The sequence below is a fragment of the Falco biarmicus genome, chromosome 5 (genome assembly GCF_023638135.1).
Source record: "Falco biarmicus isolate bFalBia1 chromosome 5, bFalBia1.pri, whole genome shotgun sequence".
Taxonomy (NCBI): domain Eukaryota; kingdom Metazoa; phylum Chordata; class Aves; order Falconiformes; family Falconidae; genus Falco; species Falco biarmicus.
The window spans coordinates 39,499,810-39,517,667 of NC_079292.1; the positions used below are offsets into that span (position 1 = coordinate 39,499,810).

The 17,858-nt window shown below is 41.1% G+C and overlaps 1 protein-coding gene across 1 annotated transcript in view; it reads right to left on the minus strand.

Annotated features, from left to right (window-relative positions):
* Window positions 1–10,094, minus strand: part of SLC16A7 (solute carrier family 16 member 7) — an 81,398-nt gene extending 71,304 nt beyond the window's left edge. The window contains exon 1 of the mRNA XM_056340864.1: window positions 8,612–10,094. The gene's annotated coding sequence lies outside the window, so the exon portion shown is untranslated. The remainder of the gene's footprint in view (window positions 1–8,611) is intronic.
* Window positions 10,095–17,858: the final 7,764 nt, after the last annotated feature.

Sequence of the window (17,858 nt, forward strand, 5' to 3'; positions counted from 1 at the left end):
TTCCAGATTGCCTAAAACAGCGGAAGCCACTATTACTTTCTTAATCACAAAAATAATTCTGAGCTAGGAACTGTCGACAGGATCAACACTCCCATATGCATTTGGGTGCTGCTGGACACAGCCACATACAAGTGTCATATTCACACTTCACATGTCAGAGCTCCTTTTTCACACTTAAAGAGAGTCACCTGCGCACATGCTGATCAGCCTAACAAACAGGCGCAGTGGGATGCGTTACCAGACTGCATGCTGCTGTGTGGCTTCATGGTGCTGCACAAGCTTTAAGTCAGGAACCATCCCCTTTCTGCCCGCCCATTGCTTAAGCACCCAAACAAATCCATACAGCAGAGTCCATATTGTCTCCCACTGAGGTGACAGGCCATCACTACTCAACATGATGTTTCTAGCCTTTATTTAATTTTACAGTATTAAGTGTAATGGCTTTGAATGCATCTTACATTATTTGAAAAATACTCCTGTAATTTAAGACATTCTCAACCACCAGGCTAAACAAAGACCATAAAGTTCAGCAATTGCATTTTATTTTTAAGGTTGCAATATTAATGTTTGAGAACTGCACTTCTCAATTGTTTGTTAATTTTTTCTCATATATTTCATGTTCGTTTCTTTATTAACATCTTGTTTTATGCATCTACTGGTATACATGACAACACTGCCAAGAATGGACACCCATTTGGTGATCAGACTACACAGCTATTCATCAACAACAAAACCTTGCTATGGCCATCAATTATCACACAGAAATCATAAAAGCAGAGATCAATATTCTCTCTTACAGCTTTCTCAAAAATAAATAAAAAAACCCTAAAAATCTGAAGAGAATTAAAACCCACTCTGACTGAAAGTATGACACATTATTCCACTTCTTCTAGCTTGAAGATATTTGCCTCTGTGAAAATCCTCAAAATAATATTTCCTCACGTTAACGTCTCTTTCTCTTCTACTCTGTTTTCACCTTCTCCATTTGTCATTTTTCTCAGGCTACATTTTTAGTTTACCCTAATTATAACACCTGAAAGGCAGAATTAAAAAACAGAAGGGCAAAGAATGTAAACATTTGTAACTCTAAAGACAAAAATAGCATGATAAAACATAAATACTGGTTACCATGGAGAAGCATCATCTGTGCTATATAAAAGCTGTCCCACAAGCAAGCATGTCTCTGACAGTTTCCAGGTTTAGTATGGAAAACCCAGTATGCCAGTAGGATGAACAGAGCAGAATAACAACTTGATACTTTACCTTGAGGTTTTTATTCTGATAAATGGGGAGAAGGAAAATGCTCCCACAGAAGGAAAGATGGAAAAAGAGCGACAGAGAAGATGGACACATGAACGTATTTGTTTGGAAACAGAAAAAAATCATTTTGGTAATCATTAGGAGAAATAATTTCCATTTAAACTCATCAGGCAAGCCAAAGCAAGTGATCCGGAAGACAGACTGAGTCTTCAGAAGCAGTCAAGAGTCTTCTCAGCCATTACTGGGTGTGAACCATGAGTAACCCTTTTTAAGCCAGTGGAACTGTACAAGAGGAGGGGAGCTCAAGTTTGGACCTGGAGTCACAGAAGCAGGAAATGCCAATCAAGCAACAATGACATATTCTTTGACTGAGAGAAAACACCACAGTGCTTTTAGGTCTCAGTTTTAAATGCCCTTCCTGGGTTTCTCTACTGCATTTGAGTTTGGCCCTTACATTCATTAGCTCTGCTTATAAACCTCTTTCACTATTCTAATATAGCTAAAACTGTAACAGGCCATGCACAGCAGTCATAATGCTCTAGTGTTATAATACATCATTACGTGTGAATCAGGAAACAAGGTAAATTGAAATAAATAACCCTCATATCCAGCATAACTACATCAAGACATCTCTTTCTGGATAACTACATCAGAAAAATAGGAGAACAAAAACTATGTTATGCCTCTAACCAACATAATTATATCTGCACATGAACAAGAAAACAGGATCTCCTTTTTTCTTATTCTTCACAAATACAGTGCATACTTCATGCTTTGTAAATACAGGCTATTACAACATATTCTTTTCTACCTATTTTCCTTCAATATACAACCCAGAGGTCTCAAAATACACACACTTTTGTCATTGCTTGCTAAAATCTGGTGTTGTGGCTTCTAATCATGGGCTACTGAGACCCCTGATTCACCTTTTGTAGAGTTGGTGAGAAGAAGGGAAAGAGGGTGCCTAATGGAAGACAGGGAGTTAGGACCCCTGTGTGATACAATGAGCAGAGACCTTATAAATTCCTCAGGAAGGAAAGGAAGCCTTTAGATTTACACTATGTACAAATTCTTATAAAGCTGTACATCTTAAAAAAGGTTTGGCCACCTTCAGCTTCCAGCACTAATTCCCCTCCACAGCCTGGTCTGTTCTCTTCACCAGCTCCCAGATGCAACCCCTTGCTCACTGAGCTAGAGACTCTGTCCTAGGCACATTTTCTCTGCCCCTGAATCCAGTCTTCAGTTCCAGTTTGCAGCTTATAACTCACCAATTCCCATTTCTAACAACATTGCTGAGAACACAGGGTCCAGTACCCAGTTGCAGACCCAAATCCATCCCTGGCATAACATGCAAAAGCAGTTAACTTCTAGAAAAGACTTGTTTGGTGGAGAGTGTACTCAGCAAAGGTTAAATTGTCAAGGAATTTAACACATAAAATTCCAATTGTTAAGAAATCAGACATCTACATTCCCATGCGGAGCTTATTTGCACCATTAACTTGTTCTTTTTCTTTTTTGAACCTGCCCTGAGGGCCATATTAAGAACACAAACTATAGGAACTCATTTTGGGAATCGCAACTCCTACGGCATTTTAATTCAATAGCATGGCAAACTGTTGAGACATCCTACAATTTAAGGCTTCCAATTTCCATCTCTCAATAAGGTCAGCAGAGAAAAGCAGCTATGTCTCTCAGAAGACAAGTTGTTATAGTTGGTAGTTTGAACTCCTGTGTCACTTCAAAAATTCTAACTTTCACTGCCAAGTATTTATATCATTATCCCAGAGATTTGAAAAAAATGCCACAAAGCACTTCATTTGTATTCTTAAAAAACCCAGTCTTAATACAGGTAATTTCAAAAGTGTGTGCTAAAAGTGTGTTTCTTTATCTGCAATACTAATCAAATGCATTACAGTAGGAACTGATTTTGTTTAAAAATATCGAATAAACATTTTGTGTGTATGCTTTTGCCATTTTTGTCAGCACAGAAATGGTAAGTTCTTTTTGGTTTCTTTCTTCACATGTTTTTAGTACTGTAAAATATGTATTTGTCTCTATTTCTTTGATGCAGAAAGCAAGCACTGAGAAGTACATGTCTGAAGTTGACACTATGAATCTGAAACTAATAAAAGAGGCTAATTGAGGTTTCATCTTTTTTTGTCTCCTTTTTGCTTGTACCATAGAATGCAAGTGTGTCTAAGTGATGAGTGGCAAGCATGAATGCTAATACCTTAATTAATCTATTTCTATGGAAAAAAAAAAAAGTCATTTCCATCTGTTGGGATAATGTAGTGCTGTTTTGTGACTGATTTTACTAATTTCTATTGCACAGAATACATGCAACATACATCAGTGCACTATCATTACCACCACTGTAGTGACAGCAAACACCTAAAGTTCTTTGATGCCAAACACATTTTGAACACCATTATAATGCTTTGTCACATGTGCTAGCCCTAAGTGCCAAACTTGCAAGTGCTGCCAACAGTCTGCAATCACTGAGGCTGTACAATGGGAGGGCACTACACAATGGTCATGCCTGAAACTGCAGTGGGAGTCTGCTAGCAGGTGTGGGAAGATGACTTATTCTAAAAGACCAGAAATTTTAAAAAATATATAAAGATAAGAAAAGCCATGAAATACAGGAGGTGTTCTGAGCTGTCTTCCATGCAATGTGCTTTCTGAGCATTCCCACAGCACCTTGATCATCACCTACCGCAGAGTACTCCACTGGAAAACCCCAAAGAGAGATAAAGTGAAGTAACTACCAAGCTTGCTGTCAAAACAACTGGGAAGTGTTCTTTGGGGGATACAAATACTCAGGCTGGAAGAAAGCAAACACTGTTTAAACAATCCTGCAAGTCTGGGCAACTCCAGTCCATGCAGTTTTATGCTTTGACCATTGAAATCAGATGCTGCCATTCATAGTAAACATGTGAAAAGAATATCAAATTCATGAACTCTGAAATATATCAACTTCCACAATGTTTGGGCTTTCTGCAGTTTGTCAATAGCTGACTTAAAAGTGTAAGTTTCCTACAGTCTAAAGTTATTAGCCACTTCTCTATGAATTACACTATTATTCAGAGCACTGCTTGCTTTTTGGGTGGAACTGCAACACATTCAATTCTTCACATTCAGCAATCACTTTCACCAAGTTGAAAGAAAATGCATCAACAACTAAACTAAAAAAACCAATGGCTTAAGTTTGTTCACTAGGGCTTCCTGATTTGTGAATTAACAGTAATTCCATTTCTTAACATCTTAAGTCTTACAACCACAAAGGGAAAGAGTGTATCATGCTAAGGCCCCATTCTTTCCCATTAATTTTCCTCCTTCATTTGTGGGAACTTTTTTAATTGCCCTATTATGTTACTATCCTTTTGGAAATGCTATTTTTTTAATCTGCAGATGTTTTTAATGCACACCTCTGATTACATATTGCTGCAAGTGTCATGAGACAGGAATGCACCATGTCCCAAAAATGAAAAAAATACTAGCATGTAACTGGAGGTTTGACCTTGAAGATAACAAACAAAGGAACTACTTAAAGATACTGCATAAACTAAAATTACAAATATAATCAACAAAAGAACGAGCTGATGATGATGAATCTACACACACATACATACAAATATTAAGGATTAATAATATTGAGATTTACAGGGGGAAAAAACCAAACTAAGACCCTTTCCAGTTTGTCATCCACCATGACCTGGTTAGCTAGACATTTGCTCTTCAATAAAAGCTTAATATTATTTTGATTGCTTGGCTGTAAGACCAACAGCTGTAAGAAATATCAGAAAGATGTGACAGATTGTAAAGCCAAATAGAGCTCCCAAGTCAGCCTGCCCAACATCCTCTACTCCTCAAGTCATGGAATATTACCCCCTTACTCCCACAGCCCAATTACTTTTGTTTGAAAAATGCAAACTTTTCTTCAAATGTTCCAAGATTCACAATAACATTTTGAAAGTTGGCACAACGTCTCACAAATACATGCAAGTCAAGAAATGCAGATCTGGACTGAGATGCGTATGTTGGATGCAGCCTGCATCTCACTTTCCTTTGACACATAAATCAGTTGGTCAGTGAGGTCCTTTTCCTATCTAACCTCCTCCTTGGTATTGTGCAAACATTAGGCCATATATATTACATGAACAGATGCAGAAAAGAGTACTATTCCATATCAATGATTAATGGCTATGACCTAACTTTTTAAAATAAAAATCAAAAGACAATTACATTTTCATAATCACACCGACCTTGAAACAGAAAATTCATTTAACAGCACAGATTATTAGCATAGCACAAGAACACTTTTCTTTTTTTGATGCTCATATAAGAAAACGGACAGCTTTAACTCCAGCAAATGGTGTAAGGGTACAGTTAATTTAGAATTATGTTCAGACACCATCTTTGCTAAAGCAAACATCTCCTCAGGAAAAATGCAACTCTTTAAAAGCATCTTGTGATGTTGCAATAGGAAAAAACCATCAGGTGAGCTGGTCTCTTTTCTAGAGCTGGAAGGGCTCCGATAATAACCAGAGTTACTGAAAGCAAAACCACCTGCTCATCATAAAAAAATGACAAGGTAATTTATTTAAGAAACAAAGGATACCAAAGAGGACTATTTTCTAGCATAAATGAAAAGAAAAACAATGGGTGCCAGAAATATACATATATATATATATATATATATATATATATATGTATATATAAAGAAATAAGAGAAGTATGACATAGTGAACCAAATCCAAGAAAGAAAAGTAATGAAAGAAAAATGTTTTAAAAAACATCAGCTTGAGATTCAAGGAGAAGTGCTCTCTTCTCTCCCATAACCTGCCTGTCCATAAATAACAGCTCCTCCTTTAAAGCTGCCCAAAGCATGTCCTGCCTCCATAAAACTCAGATTCTAGAATGAGGATTTTGCCATAGCAAGAGCTGAGAGAGCTTAAATACAACATGCAATATGTACTCCAGAGAATGACAGACAGAATTAAGGTTAAAGACCTGGATGGATATTTGGTTTAATATACTATTAATGATGCATTCATTTACAGTGAAAATTGCTGAAACAGAATTTTGATTCTCTTTACTGCAGCTGTCGAGCCACAATGTTTAACTACACTGTTTCTTTGATGTATCACTTTATAATATTTCAAAGTCTCCCCCTCTACATGTAAAATACCTGTTCACTTCAGTCCTACCACTACATAACCCAACGAGTTTTCCTACCCATAAAACGTGTGAATTCAGCTTTCTGCCACCCATGAAGACCTTCCATGAAGACCACAGTTGATATTTGGGCTATTCCACACCTCCACCATATAAATAAAATGAAGCTAACTTCATTAACCAGATTTACTCACAGCTGCCATAAAAGAAAATCCGTAACCTCCATCCATCCTTTGCTTATTCAGAATGATTAGCTGTTTTGCTCTGAAGCCACATACATCATAAACACTATGTTGCAAACTAAGCTAGCTGGGCCCTTACAGATACACAGAGTTACAGTTCTGTAATAAATTGCACAAATAATAGAAACATCTGGAGTATAATTTCTCCTCCAAATTTATTCTACCATGTGGAAGCGGTAGATATTCAGCACTCATTCTCAAGTATGATATTCAAAGTTAGCAGACAATAATGGAAGGAGAGAGGAGAGTACTGTCTTTAAAAATAAGAAGGGAATCACACATTATTCCCAGATTTAATACTTGTACATAAAAGCATTTACCACTTTATTGAACCACTTGTCAGTTTCCTCCTTCCTTTAAATATCAGTCTACATCCCTCTGTCTTGAAGACTAACTTCTGTATCATGATTCATCTAGACAGAGCTGAGGCAGTATTTTGTTGGCTCGATTGGTGTGCTGTTAGGTTTATGGCCCCATTCCTGCAGCGGAAGCTGCAAGCACCTCTTTCATTACTATTTGATAAAGTAACTTGAGAGCCAGAGATGGATGTCACTATGGAAACAGGAGTGACTATTATAGAGACCAATGAAACAAGGATGGACGCCTCCGTGAGGCATTGGCTTCCTTCAGTTTCTTTCTTTTTCCCAAAACAGCTTCTGAAAAATGCTATTACATCTCTAAACATCATTCTGTTGTGTTTTGTTTTAAGTATCCACCTGACTGGAAAAGCAGTGGGAAATGTGTGTCTGTTCTGCATCGCTGCAGGCCTGAGAGGTACCATGCCCTCCTAGGAGTACCAGGGGACACCCTGGCCTCTGAAATGTGAACAGGGCAAGTTCTCAGTCTCATCTAAGGTTGCTGCAGTGTCTTGCACGGGCCAGTTTGACAACCAGGAACCCAGGACACAGAGGTCTCTGAGGGCACAGAGAACTCCTTTTCTCTTGGGATGACTGCCCCTTGCCAGGGAGACTCTTGGGAACGTTTCCCTCATGGGCCTTGAGTCCACTGTGTGATGGCAGAGGTCGAGTAAAGAGAACGATGGAGGAGCGTTTTCCTGGCTCTGGCATCAGCTACACTGGGAGCTCAGCACACAACCACTGACTAAAGCCTGGAGATAATGCCCGCGCTACCGGCTCGGCGCAGCCCAGAGCAGGGTGACTAGTGCTGCAGCTGGCACGGCGCAGCAGGGGGTCCATCGGGACCCACCTTTCCCAAGGTCACCTCGACCACAGAGCCGTGACACCAGCCTCCTCGCAGGCCCGCTCCCGGTGACGGCAGCGCTGCAGCGCGGCTTTGGCCGTGCTGCCGCCGCCGCGGCTCCCCGCCCACATTTCCCAGCGGAGCTGCCCCCGGGGCGGGGGCGCCCCGAACCGCCGCTCCGCTCGGGGCGGGCGGTGCCGCCGCGCCCGGGATGCGGCAGAGGCGGCCTCGGCGCCCGGCTCGCCGTCCCGCGGGGATGCGCGCAGCGGCGAGGGGGCGGGATGGCGCCGCGCCCCCCGGAGCTGCGGCCTCGGCCCGGCCCCGCCGCCCGCCTCCCTGCCCCGCTGTCAGGGCCCGGGGCGCCGCGGGCTGAAGGGCCGGCGGGGCGCGACGGGGCGGGCGGCGTCTCCCTGCGGTGGCTGCTTTGGTACCGGGGGGCAGCGCCCACGGCGGGGCGGCGGCTGCGCCCCACGCGGCGTCCGTCCGTCCGTCCGTCCGTCCCTGCGTGGGCGGCGGCTCGTGTGTGCGTGGGTGCGTGTGTGACTGACAGTGCAGCGCGCACGGCGCGGTGGCAGCCGCCCTCACGCCGCCGGCCGGGGGCCACGCCGGCACGGCCCGGCTGCGGCAGCCCCTTCTCCGTCCCCCGGAGCCCTCCCCGGCTGGGGCGACCTCAGCGGCCTCGCTGCTTCTCCTCCTCCTCCTCCTCCCTCCTGGCGGGTAGGTTACGTTACCTGGTCTCTAGCTCGGGCTGGATCTAATCCCGCGGCCGCCGCCGGCTCCTCTCCCTGCCGCGGGGGTGAGTGGGGTAATTAATTTATTTATTTCCCATGAGGTGTCCTCGGCAGCGGAGCAGCGGCAGGGAGGGAGGCCCGGGTGCTGCTGCGGGGCCGACGGGGCACCGCTGTCCCGGGGGTGCTGCCGGGGAGCGGCCGAGGCGCTTCAGCACCGGCGCGGGGGGGCGGGAGCTGCGGAGGAGCCGCCTCCCGGGCTGCCCAACCCGGCTCCGCGGGGCCGGCGGGGGCGCGGCGCCCGGCCCGGGGAGACGGAGCCAGCGCGGCAGGGGGGACGCACCGCGGCGGGCAGCACCGGACCCCCGCGCCCGCCGGGGCGAGCCGTGAGCCCTCCCCGCCCGCCCGCCCGCCTGCCCGGGGCCGCCGCCGAGCGCGGAGCCCCCTCGCCCGTAGGCGCGGCCGGGGCTGTGCGCGCTCCCCGGGCAGTGAGGGGCGCGGAGCCCCCGGCCGGTGCGTGCCGCGCCCTCCGCCTCGCTGCCGGCGGCCCAGGACGCGGCCGCCCCCCGGCCCCGGCCCCACCCCGTTCTCCTCCTCTTCGGCTCTGGGGATGCCAAGTATTGCGCATCACAGCGCTGTTTGCACTCGCTGTTCTGCGGAAAAAGTTATGGAAAGTCACATCAAAACGTTGCTGCTGTTGGGGGGGGGCGGGGGGAGTTAACAGAGACCTGTTTATGCTAGACGCGGCGCCTTCGTCTTCTGAAGCAGGAACACAAATTTGGCCAGTTGGCAATCAGCTGTTGATTAAAAACTTGGTCACCAATTCCTTTGCCCCTTTTTTCTCTCCATTAAAAAAAAATAAATAAAAGTTACAGGAACTGTTTTGTGTCTGTCATGAACATCTTTATGAAAGTGGCCACTTAATTCTCCAGAAATTCTGTCCTTAAGGCTAAAATCCTGTAAGGAAAGAGATATAACGTAATCCTATAATTGCATGATTAAAGCCTTTGCCAGAATGCCTATTCTCATGGGTAAAGGTTGCACATTATGTGCAACATTTAAAGTAGTGTGGGGAGGCCGGATTAATTACAGTTGTTGGCATTATGTTGCAAAATATGTACAAAAGTAAATGTGGTTATCATGTGATCTTATTTAAAAAAAAAAACACAACACTTTATTGCATGTGTTTCACTTAGCCAGAGCATTGAGGTTCTTTACAGACATGTTTAGGAGCTGAACCTGCTTGTGTGTGAACAGGAGGACGGAGAACTTGGGTTGTAGTTGACGATACTCCAGTTTTCTGAGCTGCTAGTGAAGGAAGGAAGACCTTGATAGGGTTTTCTGTTTATTTTCCATTAATAACATTTTAATCCCTTAGCTAGCATCAGCCACAATGAACAAACTTTTTAAAAAAATAATCTGGAAAGGAGCATGACATCCCTCAAAAAAGCTGCAGTATGAGTGGCAATACCTATTACACATCAAAAAATCCATCCATAGAGGGCTGCCATCTTGAAGCACAAGTTCGTAGCTTTGGCTCCGTTTGTGAATCTGTTTGCTTTTATATGAGAAGTGTTAGGCATTATTCTGTTTCAAACTATAATCATTAAACCAGGAGACACACCCAGAAATGTCAGTAATGTAACATTTTATCATTCCTTCTTTCTTTAGGATATTACTGTTATAATTTATGTATCATCTGCTTCCACTGCAAGTTCGTCAGATTCAAGAGAGAATACTGTGTCATATGTTAGTAAAGCAGCCAGGTCACTGCAGTCGCAAGGAGCAGCAAGTAGTTGACTGGTAGAGACAGGAAACATCTTTATTCCTGAAACAGACTGAAGAGTTTGGAGTTGTTTTCGTGACATCACATAAGCCAAGTAATAGTTATGTACCTGAGTGCAGGGACATTTTTAGGAGCAAACGTCCATGGTGACTGCCAGGGCAGCTCGTGGAAGTCACAGCTGCGTTAATTTAGATGGTGGTGTCAGTCATCTCTTGTGCAAGTACGTGAAAGGAGCCTGTGTCCTGCATGGTCACAGTGTATGGCCCAGCAGCAGGTTGTACTACAGGCTTTGGAAGACCAACAAGCACTCAAGGGGGACCAACTAAGCCGAGCGGAGGGAAGAGCAAACGAGCAGTGACTATTGGGCATGCAAGCAAAGGCAGCTTGGGTACAGACACCCATGGTCAAACACACTGTCACTTCCAGGCAGGCCTACAATTACAGGATAAAAAATGTGTAAATTAAGATGAAATCTGACGTAAGATCTTTCATAGAGAAGCTGCTAGAGCTGAAATCAAAGTTGTATACTTGGCATTACAGCCGGTGTTAAACTCTCTTCCATATTCAAGTACATTTGTATGCCCAGAGGAAAATCATAGCCTGTGTAGGACCTCAGTTACTGTAAAATGCAGAGCATGGGTACATTGTCTTTTACACTGTAATATTACAGTTTACATACTGGTTTATAGAATGTTAGGAAAGTGACTTTCAAAGGGAGCTGAAAAATAAATACATGAAGATAGAAATGGTAACTGTTTTTCACTGCATGGTTCTATTTCCTCCACTGATGTGCCTTAACTAGAATAAATATAGATTTATATTTATATATAGCTCTATAGATATAATTTTATATAAATATATATTTTTAAATTTATAACTGTGTACAATATGTATTATAGACAACTTTTACATGGTGATATGTGTGATAAGGTATATCACAGTATTTTCTGTACTACATAGTACATGATGCACACCCATGTATAACTGCTACGTGCAGTACAAATGGATGTATTGTGTTTATATATAATAAATCTGTATTTATATTACTACTGCATACATTAACATATGTATATAGAAATAGCATATTATATTAACATATGTTAACCGTTATGAAGACTTATATATTTTTTCTGTCTATACATATGGGCATCATGCAGTTTCTTTCCATACCTCTTTTTCAGAACACCCTCTTTAGAAAAGGTGTATGCATCTTAATTGACTTACTGTTACTGTGTGCTTCATCACACTTTGAGTTTTCTAGCCCGAGGCGGAGCCTGAACATAGGCTAGCTGCAGTTATAACGGTGTGTGATTCTGGCCTACAGTCTGCACAAGTTCAGATACAGCTTGGTGTCTGCATTCTGCTTAAAGTCACTTGTCATGCAGTTTCATTTGAACCCAGAATTTTACAGGTCCTCTTCTAAGCTTCGATTTCTCTGCTGCTTTGCTGCCTATGTCTTCTAGTTGTAGAGTCTGGACCTAAAGGGTGTGTGTTTGTGATTGTGTGTCATTCTGGCCTACGTAAGACTACATTCTGATTATGGTGTGGGTTTGGGTTTTTTTTCCTGTATTGATTTCTATTCCATAAATATGCTAATAAAACTTCTCTCATGTCCATATGCAGGCTGGTGTGGTGTGCATGCTCCTCATCTCCAGCAAATACACAGAGTATTATCATCAAAATTATATTGATATATAATTTTTATAAATAACTAATGTAGGCTTTATATCAACAACTAATCATTCTCAGCCTGTGTCTCCACCCTCATTCATACACACCAATAGCTCTGTTGGTAGCATAAAACTTTAATCCTAGTTCTGTTAGTGAAAGAGATAGGTCTACTTCAATTTTTGTGATAAAATTCATATAAATATTAGACTGTAGAATTCTAATGATAAAACATAGCCAAAGCATGTCTTTCTATTGATATCAGTTTTCTCTATAAGCATCAACCATGTCTATTCCAGGCCCAATAAAATTCTTTTCTTTTACAGCTCCCGGGGACACAGAACACGGCACATTGTAACTACAGCAATAGACTTGACTGCAAAAGATCTCTATCAGGCATCACAGAGAATCTGAGGCAGCTGGCAGTTATCAGCTGAAGCAGGTAGTCAGTAGAAGTGTAGAAGATAAATAGATAATAGAAAAGCAATCTGGAAACCTGGGAGAGATAATAAACCTCTCTTCTAGAGGGGAGGTAACAACTCAGGTAGGTCACTGATGAACTCAACTTCCAGAGCAGTGCTGTGTCTAATACTGCTGAAAATACAGTAGCAGTTCATGCCTATCAGCTCTGAAGTAGTATTCAAGGTGTTGTTGGAAATGCAGTTTGACATATTCAGTTATAGAAATCACTATTGCAGTAGAATGAAGAAGGATCATGCTGCTGAAAGACAGGAGCACCATGACCCTTCATGAAATCACAGTTACCAGAATGGAAAACTAGTTACACCCACTTCGTATCCTCCATGCTGCCATGTCTATAATGCCAGCACAACCATCATGTAGTATTCCTGCCATACTGAGCATAGTCCTCGTGTTTTCTTTTTTTGTGTAATTTCTACTTAAAATAATTGAACCATTCTGCTTTCCGTGCCATGAGCACAGAGAGGGAAAGGCCCATGTCTATGAGGAAAAGAATGCAGTGGTTTTAGTATCTATATACTAAAACAGTCCTACAAAACACCCTTATTTTCAAGTCACTCTTATAATTCTCGAATTCCTGGCTATGGAAAGTGTGAAACCTTGCATGAACATGCAAGGAAACTCATACCATGTGATAACTTCAGCTGGGTTCCGAGATCTTGTAGGACTATATTGGTGGTAAGGAGATAGCATCAGGAAGTATTTCTGTGGGAATGGGCACAGAAAAGTCTATCAGGGCCATCTTTCCACCAGAGGAGTGCTCAAATTACTCCACTGACATCTGTCTTTATTTTGTTAAACCATTCAGGTGGACCACAGGAAGTAGCTGATGTCAGTGTAATGAGAATTCTTGTGGAGCTGAAAACAAAAAAAACACAAACAAACAAGAAAAAAAAAGGAATAAATACTTCTGCTGCTCAATTTGCTTTGAAAGATGCTTTAATGCTTTAAAAAATACCTGTCTGTACCAAAAGAGTTACACTGAAAGAGCATAAAGCAAGACACGTGTCAAATACTTTCAGAATATTAGTTATCACTGTCAAATAAAGTCCTAACCAGGAAAGAAAAATACAAAATTCACAAAACTCATTAACAAAATTTCGATGTGTCCATGTTACTGGTTGCATAAATAATGTGAGTCCTTTGAACAGTCTCTGTAATTCTTAAAAAGTAACTGTTGTACGTGTTTTATTTGTTATGTATTGGTTTAATATTTGTTTTACTATGCCACTGGGCATGAATTACTCGTGTGTCTCTGTAGATTCTGATTCTAAGTGATTGTTGAGGGTGTTTTTCCTTTCATATCTCATTCTATGACTGCTAAAATTAGAAAAGATCAAAGTTTACATACATGACAGCTTACGTACATGAAAAGTTTAAAATGGCCATTTGCTATTTTGAGGCCTGATTCATCTTTCCATTGTGCCAGTATAATTCAAGTGATAGACTCTGGGCCAATTTCTCAGTTTAAATGTTATACAGCTTGTTAGAACAAGTAAATTACTACCGTTGTGTTATAAATTATGCCTAACTTAATTAGATTACAAACTTCTTAGGCAGCAGGAGAATTTCCTTTTCTGACTTAGGTATTTTTATTTGTTCTCAAAAGAAGATGAAGGAGAAATGGCCAAAAAATTGCTTATTAGATAAAATTTTAGAGTATGCCTTAATACATATGCCTTAATATATGTCCCGTATATTAGTAATTATCAACTAACAAGATGCTGAGAACATGTTGTCCTAAACAGTGCAAATAATACTTAAGATAATATATGGAGCCAGAAGTAAGAAACCATCAATCGCAGGGAAGCATCCTTGTAATCAGGATAGAAACAGATCTTTTATACTTTTTTCTCCCTCTGATGAAGCCTTTGAATATTTCAGTCTTTTGCTATGCTGTGATCCAGATTCAACAGGAAAAGTGGTGAATAAATAGTTCAGCTCAGCCTGAGGCTACGTAACTGTGATTCAGGTACTGCTATAGGAGGTCTAAATAGAGAGAGGTCTTTGCATGTGTTTCTGGTCAAGTTCCCTAACTGTGCATGGAAGGAGGCATCCTTCATTATCTGGTTGTGCTCAAAAATTAATTTAGTGCTCTGAATCTCAGGGGATGAAGGTGTTTGTTCTACATAGAAACATAAGCTAAATAACTGTTCAAACTTCATAGCTGAGTGTTCCCAAAGATATTTGCTGTGCCGTCAGTGGAAAGGAGAAGGCTTCCTCCTTAAAGCTTCCGAATTCACTCATGGACACACTTAACCCACTGATTATATGTGAGATGGGATGCCTAAGGAACTACATCCGAATCATCCTGCAGGTATAATAATTTAAATAAGGCCTTTAAGAGTAGATTGGTTTGCAGAAACATTAAGCGTCAATGAGCACACTCTGATGGGATCACATTCTGCACTCAGGTGACATGAAAACCCAACTCCTGAGTTGGTTTACAGAATGTCATGAACATTTTGAATGCTGTGAGTGTATTGAATGTACAATTCATCTTCAGTACTTTCATTTGTTATGCATTGTGTTGAAAGCACTGGACTATATGATCAGAGTCATACATGAAAAGCTTTTACTTCTTGCTTTATGTCTTCTTATTAAAATCATGATTTACTTTGCAACTCTCCTCTGGGGTAGTCATGTTTTCCCAAAGTGGGTAAAACCTAAGAAATAGAAGTATGTTTGGATTACTAGTGCTTTGCATGCTTCAGAGCTGTAAAAATCCTCAAAATGTCATGTATTTACTTTCTTTACTGATTAGGTCAAAGATGTAGATTGTCAAGCTAAAGGTATTATAAAAGATTTCATATGTAGCCATATGTTTAAGTTTTGGGGGCTATATACCCAACACGCCCTTCTTCCAACACACAAATTGAGACTGGGAGACTTTTGAAGAAGAAACCAGATGACACGTGTGTGGTTCCTCAGGAAAGTATGAGGAAGCAGAAGTCAACTCTATTTATGGGGAAGGCTTCAGACTGTTAACCCAAACCCTGTTTTCCCCAGCAGATATGTGGCATGGCAGCTATGTGTTTGCACATGCTTTTTTGGTGACTCTCTTATTCTGTAACAATTAGGACTGCTGGAGCTTCTGCTAGTGCCCTGGGATCACACTGTTCTGATTTACTTATTCCACAAATTCAGTAATAAAAATTTATTTCCCACGTTTCCATTTTATTGTCAATCATTGTCTTATTGCCAGTAATGTCTTTGGATACACAGGTATGATATCCTTTATTGAAATATCCACTTCTTATCAAATGGCTTCAATTCTACAGCAGTTTATTGTAGTCTAGGGTGAGACTTCAGTGGAGATTAAGATGCCTTAGACATCTATATGGAAATGCTCAAGTGTAAGCTATACTTACAAACTCCTGTTCTAGACAACAGTTAATGCAAGCTGGGGAGCCTGCTCAGTGCCTCGGCAGCTGACGAGCTGTTTTGCGTATGTTTCAGAATGAGATGAGTTGTTCTCTAGGCTCCATCTGAACTCAGAGCAAAATTATGGCATCTTGTAAAATGTACTGTAATTTTCTGTCTCTTACAGTTCTCTATATGACGCAACTCCCAGAAACGGGAAAAATATTCTACTGTAATCATTAAATTTCTGACAAAAATAGTGTGAAGAACTTTGAGTTTCTTCCAAAGATAAATTAGAATTCTGTGAAATTGTCAAATCTTCTCTTGTCATTGGCTGTGACTGCACATCATACACCTCTATACTCTAAACTGGTAATGCTTATTTGGCCAAGTAAAAGCAATCTTGGGTAATTTTTATGTTCCTTTATGCTGAAAAATGTGTATCAATGTGATGATGTCAGTTCTTGAATCTCTCAGGCTTGTTCAATACTTTTAAGATATTAACAGGATTATTTGAGTTGGTAGCCTGTATTTGTTGATGCAGAAGGTTATTCTGAATTTGGTGTCTGAGTGTCTTTCTCACCTGTTCCATGTGAATAAAATATTTTCCTGTAAACATAGTTTTTCGTTTTCTTTGCAGTGATTGTATATATCATGAAAGGGAAGTAATTTCTGCCTTAGCCTAAAGATTTTTACTTCTCATAGCACCAACAGCCGGTATTGGTTTAGAGCATTGGGTTAATCTGAAGTTCAGCAGCTGATATACCAGAGAGAAGGTTTGAATCCAACCATCAAGTAAAAACAGAAAGCAATAGCAAAGGACACAATTCAAGGTATGGTTGGACTAAGGTTACACAGGGTGGCTACTAACCCAGGACAGCTACAGAGACAGAGCCTAGACAGCTGCAGGGCAGTGGCAGCCAGCCAGCATTCCTGAACAGATGAAGATGAAGCCAAAAGGAGGAGGACTTAAATCTCAGATATAAGCTGCTCTAATACAGAACAAACAAGCTATATAAGAACCTTATATACTGTGACAAGAATTGCAACAGCTAGTTGGAAACAAAGTCCTTGAAGCTGCTTGTGCAACTTTTCAAACAGAAATTCTCATAACGAAAGTATTTAAAAAATAGTATCTTTTGAGACATATTTAGTTCTAAAAAAATTATACAATAGGTACATAACAATCTGTGCCCTCAAATACATAATATACAGAGTTATTAAAGAAAGGCCATGCCTTCACAGGCATGTTTCAGTTTATGCAAAAATAATCCTAGTTATCATTCTTTGGCTGGGAACTAGGATTTGTGAGCTCAGGTATATTGCTTTTAGTATCCCAACTAGCTCCCTTGTCATGATGGTATACTCTGTCTGGTGTACTTCAATTGTTCTTTGAACCTATTTACAAAAGGCCTGTTTCTCTCTGAAGGTACATTTTTCAGATATAATCTATGAGCTGTGCGCATCTCCACTGGCTAAAAAGGTTACTTTTCCTATCCTATTTATAAAGCATATTATTGCTTCACAAAATAGTTGCAGACCCTGACCCAAAGGCCTAGCAATTGAAAACCAGACAATTAAACAGAAAGGAGGAGAAGAAATACAGTACAAAAAGATCTCTGCAGAGGACCCACAGCTGTCTGCAACTAACTCTCCCCATTATTCTGTGTAAGACATACTCAGGTAGGTGGGATTGGCCATGGATACAGATGATATCAAAACCAGTCCTCCAAATCTTTTCAATTTTCCATTATGAAAATATGCTATAGACCTCTGGTATCCAACATGAAAAGCCCTTACATACTTTTTTATGTCAATAGAATTTTTTTCATCAAATTTTAAATCATGTGTGCTGTACATTGTGTGTATTTTTTCCCCCCTATTAAATCCAAAAATCTTTCCTGATAAGGACACCCTTTCTGAAAGTACTTCTTAAAATAGACTAGCTTGATG